Genomic DNA, 14,710 nt, shown 5'->3' on the forward strand with positions numbered 1-14,710 from the left:
TCACTCATACTTGGGTAGAGAACCTCGGCCAGGTAGAAGATCTTAGCAGCAACTATTGAGCTGCAGGGATTGAAGTCTAGAAGCAGGCATGGAGCAAGCCTCTCCCTCTCTGTGTCCACGTGGGAGCACACTGCTCCTGTGCTGGAGCTGCTTCTGAGTCCCAAGTACTGCTGACTTTGCAGAAGAAAAATCAAGACACTCACTGTGTGCCAAGTGCTCTGCGAAGCACCTCACATATATCATCTTGTTTAACCTTCATACAGCCCTCTGAGCTAAGCATTATTAGAAGGCCCATTTTTACAGATGAGAAAACCAAGGCTTACAGAGCCTTAGGCCAGGTTGTCCAAAACAACATAGGGCTGATGAGCTGATGAGCTTCTGGCTCATGTTTCAGCTACTAGGATGTCTAGCTAAAATCTTAGGCCTGACATGAGTGGGAAGTAGACTTCAACTATCCCTTTCGACACAGCACTTGGAAAAGGAGACGCCCCTCTCCCCATTTACTTTTATTTACTTTTTTAACTCTCTAGAGCACCCCTAAAACATGGCATTTCTCCCTGTTCTTTAAATAGACAACCTAGGAAACTTTCTGGAGAAAAATTTAGCAATATTTATCAAAAACCTTAAAATATTTATGCTCTTTGACCCAGAAATTGCACTGCTAGGAATTTATCCCATAACTCATATGTTTCAGGTCTCCCCAACCCATGGGTACAAAGGGCTCAAGTGTTACCTCCGCAGAGGAGCCCTGACCACCCCAGCTACAGTGCTTCTCCCCTCCCTTTTTTTTGTCTTTCTTCAAAGTACTTGCCTCCAGGTGAAATGATAGGCTGTAACTGTCATAGAAGGTGAGTCCCCTGATAGCAGGGATTTTTCTGTTTTGCCCCTGCTTTATGTCCAGTGACTAAAATAGCACCCGGCACATTGTAAGCCAGCAACAAAGATTCATCAAAGAACGAATGAGCTTATGTTACATAAATACCTCAACTCCCAAGACTCTGAACCCTCATCGGCTTGGCTGGCAGCAGGTCTAGTCTTTTACAAATTTCCCACGCTCTCACACTGCCAAGGTTCCCTTAGAAGTTTCTGTAAGTTTGTCCCTGTGATTGCTCTGCACTGCTGCCAGCAGGTGGAGGGAGACATTCAGTCATGTCCCTTGAGACCAGATTCCACATCCCCTGGTCTCCCTGGCAGCCTCCAAGGAGCTGTTCCTGCTGTGCCACCTGCACCTGCTGGCCTCCACAGCCACAAGTGCTGCTGCCTCTTTGAGCTATCATGTTGTTGCTGGTCGTGCCAGGAGCTTAGGTCACCCCTTGTAGAGGCAGTTTCAGTCCACAAGTGGCCTTGGTTTCAACCTCTGCCTGTTTGTACAGGCAGTGAGGACACCCCCCAACTTTTGTCAAGTTCTGCCAGGGAGAGTTCTGTAACAAAGTTGCCTGGATCTCAACATGCTACAGCCTTTTCCATGCACCCCAACAAGCAGACATGTCCACAAGGCACCTCCAGACTCAGGGCTGCTGGGTAGAGGCGGGTACACCAGGTGTGTCTGGAATCTGCCATATCTCCCAGCCTCAAGCCCTGCACCAGGGTCTGATTCAACCTGAGGGAGCTTGTCTCTTCTTTAGCAGTGAGTTGAGGAGTGGGGAGTGGCACATATCAGAATCAGACTCTCTGGGTGGGGAAGTGTGGGGAAGAGAGACAGAAGAACCCCACCCCCACTTCCTTGAAAACACCTGCCAAGGGTGAGTGCATTCCTCCCGGCTTACTCCTCTGTCCTGAGGGTTCTTCTTTTGCAATCTGGACTCGGTTTTGTTGTTGTTGCTGCTTTCTTTTAATCAACTTTATTGAGCTGTAATTTACACACAGTAAAATTCACCCATTTTAAATGTACAGTTCAAAGAGTTTTAACAAATGTATAAATCCATTTAACCACTACTACTTCAAGATACAGAACATTCCTATCTTCCCCAAAAGTTCCCTTAAGCCCCTTTGTGCTCAATCTCCCCCACCAACCTCACCCTATCCCAGGCATTGATTTGTTTTCTGTCTCAATAGATTAGTTTTACCAGTTCTAGAATTTTCTACAAATGACATCATATTGAATGTTCTCTTTCATGTCTGGCTGTTTTTCACTTAGCATATTTTTTGAGATTCTTCTATGTTGTTGCACATATTGGTAGTTCATTCCTTTTCATTGCTGAGTAGTATTCTATTGCCTGGATATACTGAAATTTGTTCACCCATTCTCCTGTTGATGGACACTTGAGTGGTTCCAGTTTTGGGGCTGTCATAAATAAAGCTGCTGTGAATATTCGTGTACTCATGTTTTGGTGGACATTTTTTTGCTTTTGCTTTGAATAAATATCTGAGGCTTGAATTGCCAATTATATGGAAAGTGTATATATTTAACTTTATAGTAACCGACAAACTGTTTTCCAAAGTGGCTTTACCATTTTGCATTCCTGCCAGCAATGTATGAGCATTTGTTTGCTCTACATCCTCACCAGTATTTGGTATGGTCAGCTAAAACCTGTTTTTATATTCAGACCTTCAAAGTCTCATCTTAGATGCAAAGGGCGATATCACCCCATTTCACTCACCCCATGAATCCCAGTCTTTTTCTTTTTTAAAAAATTTGGAACAGAGTCTTGCTCTGTTACCCAGGCTGGAGTGCAGTGGTGCGATCTTGGCTCACTGCAATCTCCACCTCCCAGGTTCAAGTGATTCTTGTGCCTCAACCTCCGGAGTAGCTAGGACTACAGGCATGTGCCACCTCAGCTAATTTTTGAATTTTTAGTAGAGACGGGGTTTCATCATGTTGGCCAGGCTGATCTCGAACTCCTGACCTCAAGTGATCCTCCTGCCTCGGTTTCCCAAAGTGCTGGGATTACAGACGTGAGCCACCATGCCCAGCCCACGAATCCCAGTCTTAAATGCAAATGGACCTGCTAGACAGGGGGAGGTTTGGTCTAAATCCTATCATCAGCCTTGTCTAAGTTCCAGTTTCTGCCCATTTATAGCTCAAATGAAATCATCAGATAGATACATCCATTTATATGTTCTCAAGGATGTTCATTGAAGCCTTGTCTAGAAACAATGAAAAAAAACCTAGAAATGATTCAAGTGTCAAAAACTAATAGACTGCTGATTCTAGGACTAGGGTAGGTAATATACAAGATAAACCTGTAGCATCTTGTAGTGCCAGAAGGTAAGGAAGGCACAAACAAACATCCAATTCACAGTGATAGGAGTATGTCAAAGGAATGCAGGAGCCAAATTGAAGAGCTCTCAGTGGCTAAAACTAAACCAGTTTGAATAACCAAATAAAGTAGTATTAGATAGTACTGATATTAATGACTGAACAGATAAATAATTTGGAGAGAAGAGACAAATCTTCCATGCCGTAGAAGTTAAAATAATGTTTGTAGATACCCTGTCCTCAAGAAGGGAAGCAAAACTCCCCACCCTTTATGTGTGGGCCACACATAATGACTTTGCTTCCAAAGCAGTCAGTGTGGAAAGGAAATAAGAAGAGTCACTTAGAAGAATTGCTTGAACCCTGGAGGCGGAGGTTACAGTGAGCCGAGATCACGCCACTGCACTCCAGCCTGGGTGACAGAGTGAGACTCGGTCTCAAAAAAAAAAAAAAAAAAAAAGTAGAGTCACTTTACAGTGGAGAAATGTGCAAACACTACCCTAGCCAGGTGATCAAGGTTAACATCAATCGTGATAAGTCATGTTGATACTGTGGGCCCTTTGATATGATGTAATGAAAATGGCAGTTCACCTCTGTAGGTCTTCCTCCTAAAACATACATCTCCAATCTAATCATGAGAAAAACATCAGACAAATCTCAGATGAGAAACATTCTACAAAATACATAATGAGTACTCCTCAAAACTGTCAAGGTTATCAAAAACAAGGAAAGTCTGAGAAACTGTCCCAGCCGAGGGGGGCATAAGGAGACATGAAAACTAAATGTAAAATGTTCCTGGAAGGGATCTTGGAACAGAAAAAGGACAGTAGGTTAAAACTTAGGAAATTTGAATAATTATGGGCTTTAGTTAATAACAATGTATCAATATAGGTTCATTGATTATAATAAATATACCACACTAATGTAGGATGTTAATAATAGAGGAAACTGGGTATGAGGTCTATAGGAACTCTCTGTAGTATATTCATATTTTTCTGTAAATCTAAAACTTAATAAATAAAAAGTTTATTTAACCCCCTCTCCCAATAGTGGACTTCCTAAATAAATTACAGAAGCTTCATTAAATGGAGTATACTACAGCCTTTAAAGTGGATGCAATAGATATTTATATGTGCATCAGAAAATATTCTTGGCTGGCCTTGGTGGCCCACACCTGTAATCCCAGCACTTTGGGAGGCTGAGGCGGGTGGATCACTTGAGGTCAGGAGTTCGAGACCAGCCTGGCCAACATGGTGAAACCTGTCTCTACTAAAAATATGATAATGAGCTGGGCATGGTGGCGGGCACCTGTAATCGCAGCTACTTGGGAGGCTGAAACAGGAGAATCTTTCGAATGCAGGAGGCGGAGGTTGCAGTGAGCGGAGATCGCGCCATTGCACTCCAGCCTAGGCAACAAGAGTTAAACTCAGTCTCAAAAAAAAAAAAAATTCTTAAAATATTGTTAAAGTGAAAAAAGTCAGTAACAGAATAATACATATGCCACAATCTGATTTTAAAAATACCTGTTCATATGGGAAACGTATAGAAGGCCAAATCAACATGCTAAGAGAAATTGTCTATAGGTGAGATAATTTCCAATTGTTTAATTTATTTTTCTTTTTACTTACCTCTATTCTCTCTTTTCTCTCTCTCTCTCTCTCTCTCTTTTTTTTTAGACAGGGCTCATTCTATTGCCCAGGCTGGATGGAGTGCAGTGGCGTGATCACAGCTCACTGCAGCCTCAATCTCCCAGGCTCAAGTGATCCTCCCACCTCAGCCTCCTGAGTAGCTGGGACTACAGGCATGTGCCAACACACCCAGCTATTTTTGTATCTTTTTTCAAAGATGCGGTCTCATCATGTTGCCCAGACTGGTCTCAAACTCTGGGGCTCAAGCAATCAATCCACCTGCCTTGGCCTCCAAAAGTGCTGGGATTATAGGCATGAGCCACCGTGCCCAGCTTATTTTATCATCTTTAAATGGTGGTTCACCTCTATGACAAAGCCTCAGCCAACATCATACTGAATGGACAAAAGCTGAAAGTATTCCCTTTGACAACTAGAACAAGACACGGATGCCCATTCATACCACTTCTATTCAACATAGTACTGGAAGTCCTAGCCAGAGCAATCAGGCAAGAGATAGATATAAAGAGTATCCAAATTGGAAAAGAAAAAGTCAAACTATCTCTCTTCACTGATGATATGATTCTATACCTAGAAAACCCTAAAGACTCTGCCAAAAGGCTCCTGGAACTGATAAATGACTTCAGTAAAGTTTCAGGATACAAATCAATGTACAAAAATCAGTATCATTTCTATACACCAATAATGTTCAAGCTGAGAGCCAAAACAAGAATACAATCCCATTTTCAACAGCCACACACACACACACACACACACACAAACCTACGAATACATCTAACAAAGGAGGTAAAAGAGTTCTACAAGGAGAACTACAAAATACTGCTGAAAGAAATCATAGATGACACAAACAAATGGACAAACATTCATGCTCATAGATTGAAAGAATCAATATTGTTAAAATGGCCAGGCTGCCCAAAGCAATCTACAGATTCAGCACTATTCCTACCAAACTACCAATGTCATTTTTCACAGAATTAGAACAAACTATTCTAAAATTCATATGGAATCAAAAAAGAGCCTGAATAGCCAAAGCAATTATAAGCAAGAAGAACAAAACCAAAGATATCACATTTCCTGACTTCAAACTATACTACAGGGCTACAGTAACCAAAACAGCATGGTACTGGTACAAAAACAGACATAGACCAATGGAACAGAATAGAAAACCCAGAAATAAGGCTGCACACCTACAGTCATCTGATCTTTGACAAAGTCGACAAAAATAAGCAATGAGGAAAGGACTCCCTATTCAATAAATGGTGCTGAAATAGCTGGTTAGCCATGTGCGGAAGAATGAAACTGGACCCCTACCTTTCATCACATACACAAATTAACTCAAGATGGATTAAAGATTTAAATATAAGTCCTCAATCTATAAGAATATTAGAAGAAATCCGAGGAAACACCATTGAGGACATTTGCCTTGGGAAAGAATTTCTGTCTTCAAAAGCAATTGCAACAAAACCAAAAATTGATAATTGGGGCCTAATTAAACCAAAGATCTTCTGCATGGCAAAAGAAACTATCAACAGAGTGAAAAGACAACCTACAGAATGGGAGAAAATATTCACAAACTATGCATCTGGCAAAGGTCTAATATTCAGAATCTGTAAGGAACTTAGAACAGTTCACAAGCAAAACCCAAATAAACCCATTAAAAAAGTGGACGAAGTACATAAACAGACCCTTCTCAAAAGAAGACATGCAAGTGGCCAACAAACATGAAAAAAATGCCCAGCATTGCTAATCATCAGAGAAATGCAAATCAACACCACAGTGAGATGCTATCTCACACCAGTCAGAATCGCTATTATTAAAAAGTCAAGGCCGGGTGCGGTGGCTCACGCCTGTAATCCCAGCACTTTGGGAGGCCAAGGCGGGTGGATCACAAGGTCAGGAGATAGAGACCATCCTGGCTAACATGGCGAAACCCCATCTCTACTAAAAATACAAAAAATTAGCCGGGCGTGGTGGCAGGCGCCTGTAGTCCCAGCTACTCGGGAGGCTGAGGCAGGAGAATGGCGTGAACCCGGCAGGCGGAGCTTGCAGTGAGCCGAGATCGCGCCACTGCACTCCAGCCTGAGCAACAGAACTAGACTCCATCTCAAAAAAAAAAAAAAAAAAGTCAAAAAACAACGGAAGCTGGTGAGGCTGTGGAGTAAAGGGAATGCTTATACATGGTTGGTGGGAATGTAAATTAGTTCAGCCCCTGTGGAAAGCAGTTTGGAGATTTCTCAAAGCACTTAAAACAGAACTACCATTCAATCTAGCAATCCCATCACTGGGTATATATCCAAAAGAAAATAAATCATTTTACCAAAAAGATACACATGCTTGTACGTCTATAGCAGCACTATTCACAATAGCAAAAACATTGAATCAACCTACGTGCCCACCAACAGTGGACTGGATAAAGAAACTGTGGTACATTACCATGGAATACTACACAGCCATAAAAAGAATGAAATGATGTCTTTGGCAACAACATGGATGCAGCTACAGACCATTATCCTAAATGAATTAATGGAGGCACAGAAAACCAAATACTGCACATTCTCACTTATAAGTGGGAGCTAAACATTGGGTACTCATGGACATAAAGATGGCAATGATAGACACTGGGGACTCCTATGGAGGGAGGGAGGGGGACAAGAATTGAAAAACTGTTGGGTACTATGCTCACTACCTGGGTGATGTGATCAGTCGTACCCCAAACCTCAGCATCATGCAATATACTCATATAACAAACCTGTGCATGTACCCTCTGAATCTAAAATAAAAGTTGAAATTATAAAATAAATATAAACAAATAAAAAGTAAATGAAATAAATGATGGCTCAGTGTATCATGCATGATGTGTTAGGCAGCATTTTCAGGTGACCTCCAATGAGCCTTGCCTAATCAATCGCCTTCCATTGAGTGTGTGGGACATGTGCATATGAGGACTGTCACTCCTTTGATGGGCGACATTATATGACAAATGTGAGAGGATTTTTGCAGATGTAATTCAAGTCCCTTGCCTGAGATTGGAGAAGATGCTGTGGGTCTTGAAGAAGCATGCTGCCATGAGTCTACAGCCACAAAAAGATGAATTCTGCCAACAACCGCCTAAGACCACAGCCCTAGCCAGTATCTGCATTGCAGGTTTGTGAAACTCACGGAGGACCCACCTAAGCCATGCCCAGACGTCTGCCCTAAGGAAACAGCAAGATAATAAATAGATGTTGTTTAAGCCACAACGTTTGTGATAATGTGTCACACAGCAGTAGAAAACTAGTACAGATAATGAAAAATAATAATAAAGGAAGGGAAAGTCAACTTAGGACAAATAGAATGAGATCATTTCATTTCCAAACACATAAAAATGCTTTTCTTATCCAGCACCGTGAGCCCGTTAGGTGGACTTCTGTCATTCAAAGTATTCATGGCTCCTGGCTCCAAAGTTTCTCAAACTACCCAGGTAAAGTTGTTTGTATTCTATGCCAATGGATTAACCCAACCAAATGCGGCTAGGCGCAGTGGTTCATGCCTGTAATTCCAGCACTTTGGGAGGCTGAGGCGGGTGAATCACCTGAGGTCACGAGTTTGTGACCAGCCTGGCCAACATGGCAAAACACCACCTCTACTAAAAATACAAAAATTAGCCAGGTGTGGTGGCAGGCACCTGTAATCCCAGCTACTTGGGAGGCTGAGGCAGGAGAATCGCTTGAACGTGGGAGGTAGAGGTTGCAGTGAGCCGAGATTGCGCCACTGCACTCCAGCCTGGGAGACAGAATGAGACTCTATCTCAAAAAAAAAAAAAAAAAAAAAAAAAAAGAAAGTTCAAACCAATTGCTATGAATAAAAGTACAAATACTCTTAAATTATATGTAGCTGTCATGCAGTAAACTCAAGAAAATATGAAATAACTCAGCTGTAAAGGAAGAAGACAGAGAAAGCTCTTAAAAAGCCTGTTCTTTTTCCCCTCCAAAATGGAAAAATCTCTTTTTAAAAAATAATACATGATCATTATTTTAAAACTCTAACAATACAGACAGAATGAAAGAACACCCTTCTAGGAAAGTCAATTTTAAGATTAGGAAATCATTGAGAGGGTGAACTATTTTATGTATGTGAAAGAGGGAAAGGAAATGGCTTGAGATCCTGTACAGGGGCTGGGCCCTGAGTCCTAGGTGGCCCCCATAAAAGCTGCCATCACTGTGCTGCGGTCATCATTATTTAACATTTGCACAAGCCCTTTTTAATGTCCCAAATGCCTTCTTGTTTGTTAAGGCCTGGAGGGAAGAGATGGAGTTTGTAAGAGGAATGAAGTGAGAAGCCGGTTGTCTCCAGAAGAAGGAGCCCACGCCAGACTCTTACTGGGGCTGGCTGACCTCCATCTAGGCTTCCCACACCCATCCCCCAACCTCCCTGAACTGTCACCTAGGCAGGCAGTGTGGCTACCCTACGCTGGGAGGGGTGCCCTTCTAGGAGTCATCAAACTGCGCCTTTGAAACCTCAGAGTATCATTTTGACTTTAAAAGGAGCAGAAAAAGAAGGGCTCTCTGAAGTGTGATTGAAGAATTAAGGATAAAGCTCTCGATCCAAAAATATTTCAATGACTGCCTTTCACTGTGCTCTAATTCCACCATTAAAGAGTCATCTGGGGGGGATTTTGAAGGCTTTTCTGTTTTTAAGAAGCCCTTAATAAATGTAAACATCCCTAGGAGAGGTAATAGGGAGTTTGACACCTCAGAAAGGATTAGATACAACCCGTTGATAGTAAGAGGATGGCTGAAGGGTGGAAAGAAAGCGAGATAAAGGGCCAATTTCCTGGGAGAGGTGGTGGAGGGACAGCCTCTTCCTCTCTCACTGCCTTGTGTAAATAGGAGGCATGTGCGTGGCCAGGCGCCCCTCCTGCCTCCACTTCAGACATTGCCCAGGGATTGTGATGCGCTTGCCCACTGGCCTTGAGCATCCTTCTCAACACAGCTCCCCAGGGTGCCACTAGCAGTCAGCAGGGGCAGGCTGTGGGGATGAAGCTGCCTGTCTTGCAGACCAGGTCCTGGGCAAGGCTTGGCTACCTGGAATGGGCACTTGAAACAGTCATTTCAAGATGCAGGGCAATAATTCAGATTTTGTGGTGCAAGACCCAGTGTTATGATAATGTTAGCAACCACCTAAGTACGGTTTATAACACAACATCATCTCATATAATTCTCACACCTGCCGCCCCCCGACCCATGAATACATCACCAATCCCCGGGCTATGTCTGAAGTGGAGGCAGGAGGGGTCCCTCCACCACCTCTCCCAGGAAATTGGCCCTTTATCTCGCTTTCTTTCCACCCTTCAGCCACCCTCTTACTATCAATACTTTCGTGAAACAGACAAATAAGAAAAGACTCAGCTAGCTCATGGTGGTACCAGGATCTCCATCGGAGTCTTTTAACACCAAATTCTTTCCTGACCACACCCCCGCCCCTCCCCGCCAGATCCTGACCCAGGCACCGTGTTGCAGATCTAATGCGGGTAATAGTGGAAGAATAGCACATATGTAAATAGGTAAACCTTCCCAGTATGGTTCCCACCCCATCACCCATCACTGAGACAACCTGGCTAACTAACCTCACTGCCAGTAATTCCTAAGTTTCAGAATCCCAAGGACACCAAAAAACAAAAACTTAAAAAATTCATAGATAATTTTTTGTTTTAAAAATTTAAACCATTCCAAAGTACACAGAGTAAAGGTAAGTCTTCCTTCACCCATCCTTAGCACTCCAAACCACTTTCTAGGCTGATCATTGTTAACAGTTTGCTAGGCAACCTTCCAGACAGTTTTCTATGCATTTATATGCATATAAATGTAAATATTTGGGCCGGGTGCAGTGGCTCACACCTGTAATCCCAGCACTTTGGGAGCCTGAGGTAGTTGGATAACCTGAGGTCAGGAGTTCTACACCAGCCTGGCCAACATAGTGAAACCTCATCTCTACTAAAAATAGAAAAATTAGCTGGGTGTGGTGGTGTGTGCCTGTAGTCCCCCCTACTTGGGAGGCTGAGGCAGGAGAACTGCTTGAACCTGGGAGGTGGAGGTTGCAGTGAACTGAGATTGCTTCACTGCACTCCAGCCTGGGTGACAGAGTGAGACTCCGTTCTAAAAAATACGTATATATATATTTATATTTATTTATATCAATATTATATATAAAATATTAATTATATATTTAACATATAATATTTAATATATTTATTTAATATATTAAATATATTTAAATGTATTTATATTTGTTATACATAAATATATAATATATAAATATATATATTCAAATATGCAGGTTTTACAATGTATATCAACAGGACTTTCCTGTACACATTGGTCTGCCACTTTTTCACTTCACGCTGTCTTGGGGACTTTTACATTTAAGTGTATATAAATTTGCATCATTCTATTAAACTACTTCCCCAGTCTTCAATTCTATGTACATAGCCTTCTTTCTATCAAAGGACATTTATGTTATTAGCAGTATTTCAGTTTTACAAACAATGCTGCAGTAAACAGTATTGTAATTGCAATCTCTTGCGCATGAGTCAATATTTCTCTAGGATAAATAAACTAGAAGAGAAATTGCTGGGTTAAAGTGTATATGTATCAGTTCTGGTAGCTGGGAAATTAAAAAAGAGAAAAAAGAGTATACGTAGTTTACATTTTGATAGATGCTGCCAAGACCACCCCCAAAGCTAGTACCATTACATTTCTACCAACAGGGTCTAAGAGTACCTCTTCCCCCATCTTTGCCCACACTGGATATTATTAATCTTGAAAATCTTTACCATTGAATAGGTGAACACTGATATCTTATTGTTTTAATTTGCATGTCACTGATTATTAGTGAGATGGAACAATAGGCATTGTTTAAGTTTCTCATCTCACTTAACCTCTCAGCAATTTTATTGACACCCTCCCTAAAATGCCCACCTTTTCTTAGCTTTTGCGAGCCCCACACCACTCTTGGCTTTGTTTCTATCTATACCTCTGGCCTCTCTCAAGCAGTCTCCAGTCCTGACTCTGCCTTCCCTGGCTTTAAATATTGATGCTGCTCAACGCTTGGTCTTAGCTACTTCCTCCCTCTCCACAAAACACCCAGGTCTCTCCATCTACATTCTCTCCTCTGACAACCTCGTTCAGATCCATTGAGACTTTTATTTATTTTTTATTTTTGAGACGGAGTTTTGCTCTTGTTGCCCAAGCTGGAGTGCAATGGCACGATCTCAGCTCACTGCAACCTCTGCCTCCCGGGTTCAAGCGATTCTCCTGGCTCAGCCTCCAGAGCAGCTGGGATTACAGGCATGCGCCCAGCTAATTTTATATTTTTAGTAGAGATGGGGTTTCTCCATGTTGGTCAGGCTGGTCTCGAACTCCCAACCTCAGGTGATCCTTCCACCTCGGCCTCCCAAAGTGCTGGGATTACAGGCGTGAGCCACCTCGCCTGGCCCATTGAGGCTTTAAATATTGTGTGTACACCAATGACTCCCAAATTTTATCTCTATCCTTGCCTCTCCTCTTGCTGTACACCTGGCTATTCCACATCTCTACTTGGATATCTCAAGAGCATTCCAAAACTGAACTCAGGAGTTTATTCCCCCAAACTACTCCTTTTTTAGGGTTCCCAATTCAGTGATTGTCTTGCCAACCTCTGGTTGCTCAACGAGAATCTTGGGAGTCATCCTGGACTCCCTCCCCATGACTCCAGTATCCAATCCATTCCAAGTCCTATGGGCTCTATGTCCTGAGTGTCTCCGGAGAGTATCCCTTTCTTTCCATCTCCACTGGTCCCATCTCCCCAGAACTTCTGCAAGCGCATCCTAACTGGTTTCCCTGAATCCATGCTTGCCCTTAGCCAGCATGTCCTCTACAATATAGCCAAAATGATTTTCAGAAAGCAAATCTGATTATGTCACCCCCATGTACAAAGATACAGCCACAAACTTGTTAAACACAAAATTATTTACCAAAAGAAAGAAAGGATGAAAAAACTTAAATATTCACAAATATCAGATTGGGGCAGGTGTGGTGGTTCATGCCTATAATCTCAGCGCTTTGGGAGGCCAAGGTGGGAGGATCACTTGAGTCCAGGAGTTCAAGGCGGCAGTGAGCTAGGATTATGCCACTGTGTTCCAGCCTGGGCAACAGAGTGAGATTCAGTCTCTAAAAAAAAAAAAAAAAAAAAAAAAAAAAGTTAATTAAGTAAAAAATGCAGATCAGTCAGACACACTTAGTATATCCATTTGATGAGACAGTATGCAGTTATAAAAAACAAGTGTAGTTCCGGCAAATGTTGTTAAGAATCAGATAAGTGCTATTATTTAAAAGTCTAGAGCAGTCGTGTCCATTAGAAATATAACATGAGCCTCATATATAATTTAAAATCCTTTAGTAGTCATGTTTTAAAAAGTAAAAAAAAGTTAAATTAATTTTCATAATGTATTTTATTTAATCCAATATTTCAAAAATTTAACATTTCAACATGTAATCAATATAAAAATTCTTATTGGGGTGTTTTATATTCTTCTTTCACACTAAGTCTTCAAACTTGAGTATTTTTTTGTGGGAGGGCAGGGTTTGCTGGTTTTTTTTTTTTTTGAGATGGAGTTTCACTCTTGTTGCCCAGGCTGGAGAGCAATGGCGCGATCTCAGCTCACTGCAACCTCTGCCTCCCGGGTTTAAGAGATTATCTCACCTCAGCCTCCTGAGTAGCTGAGATTACAGGTGCCCACCACCATGCCCAGCTAATTTTAGTAGAGACAGGGTTTCACTATGTTGGCCAGGCTGGTCTCAAACTCCTGACCTCAGGTGATCTGCCCCTCTCAGCCTCCCAGAGTGCTCGGATTACAGGTGTGAGCCACAGCGCCCGGCTTGTATATATATACATATATTTTAAACAGTTATGCATTTATTTTCATGTGTAAGAAGACAACCATAACTGCCACGTGAACATAACTGTGTGGATACACAGTTCAGCACAAGGCTAAAGTCAGAAGTGAGTGAAAACAAAATATCACGTTGATTTAAGTGAAATAATGGAACAAGAGGCCTTTGGTTATGATAAAAATTGTGGAGGTGGTTTGTGAATGCAGAAGTTCAGGACTCACTTCTCCAGGCTTAGGGTGAGATGCTGTGCTCTGGGCTGAAGCCCCTGGGGTTCTACAGAGAAGCTTGCCCAGTGCACGGCCCCTGTGATGTTCTCCCAGGAGCCTGTGGTACAGCAAGACCCCAGGGAGGAAAGCACATTCTGTTTAACTTGTCCATGCTCTGCAAAATGTCTTAGAAGTGATGAAGCAATGATGATGACTCTCTTTCAAAGGGAAGAAGAATCTTCTAGATGTGGCATTGAGGAGGCAGTGGTTACAAGACGGGCTGGGTTACAGGGCCCGAGTGGGTCTTGGGGTCATAACTAGGGGACTGAAGGGACATCTGTCCTGGAACCGTCCTGGAGAAGTGCTTGTGTGTGTTTGGGGGTGGGGTGGTGCATGACCCCTCTCAAGGCTGCAGGAGGCACACTCGGCTCTGTGCCCAGCATGCAACAGGCTCTCACCCCATGCCTGCTGACTCACTACAGCACCCGGGAGGAGGTGCCAGAAGGCAGATTGGGGGCTGCTAACATCCCAGGATATCTGTGGACCACCCTCTCCTCCTAGGCCTGGGCCGCAGCCCCACTTTCGCACCACACATTCCAGAGTGAGGAAGTCCAGGGCTGTGCCCCCAATGGGTCCCATTCTTGTACGTGTGCAAACCAAGGGGAGGTGTTTGCTATTACACTGTCTCTCCTAAATCCAAAGAATGTTGATTCCCATCATTTCAACCTCAGCATTTTCTTTTCTTTCTTTTTT

Source organism: Pongo pygmaeus, chromosome 9 (assembly GCF_028885625.2).
Source record: "Pongo pygmaeus isolate AG05252 chromosome 9, NHGRI_mPonPyg2-v2.0_pri, whole genome shotgun sequence".
NCBI lineage: Eukaryota > Metazoa > Chordata > Mammalia > Primates > Hominidae > Pongo > Pongo pygmaeus.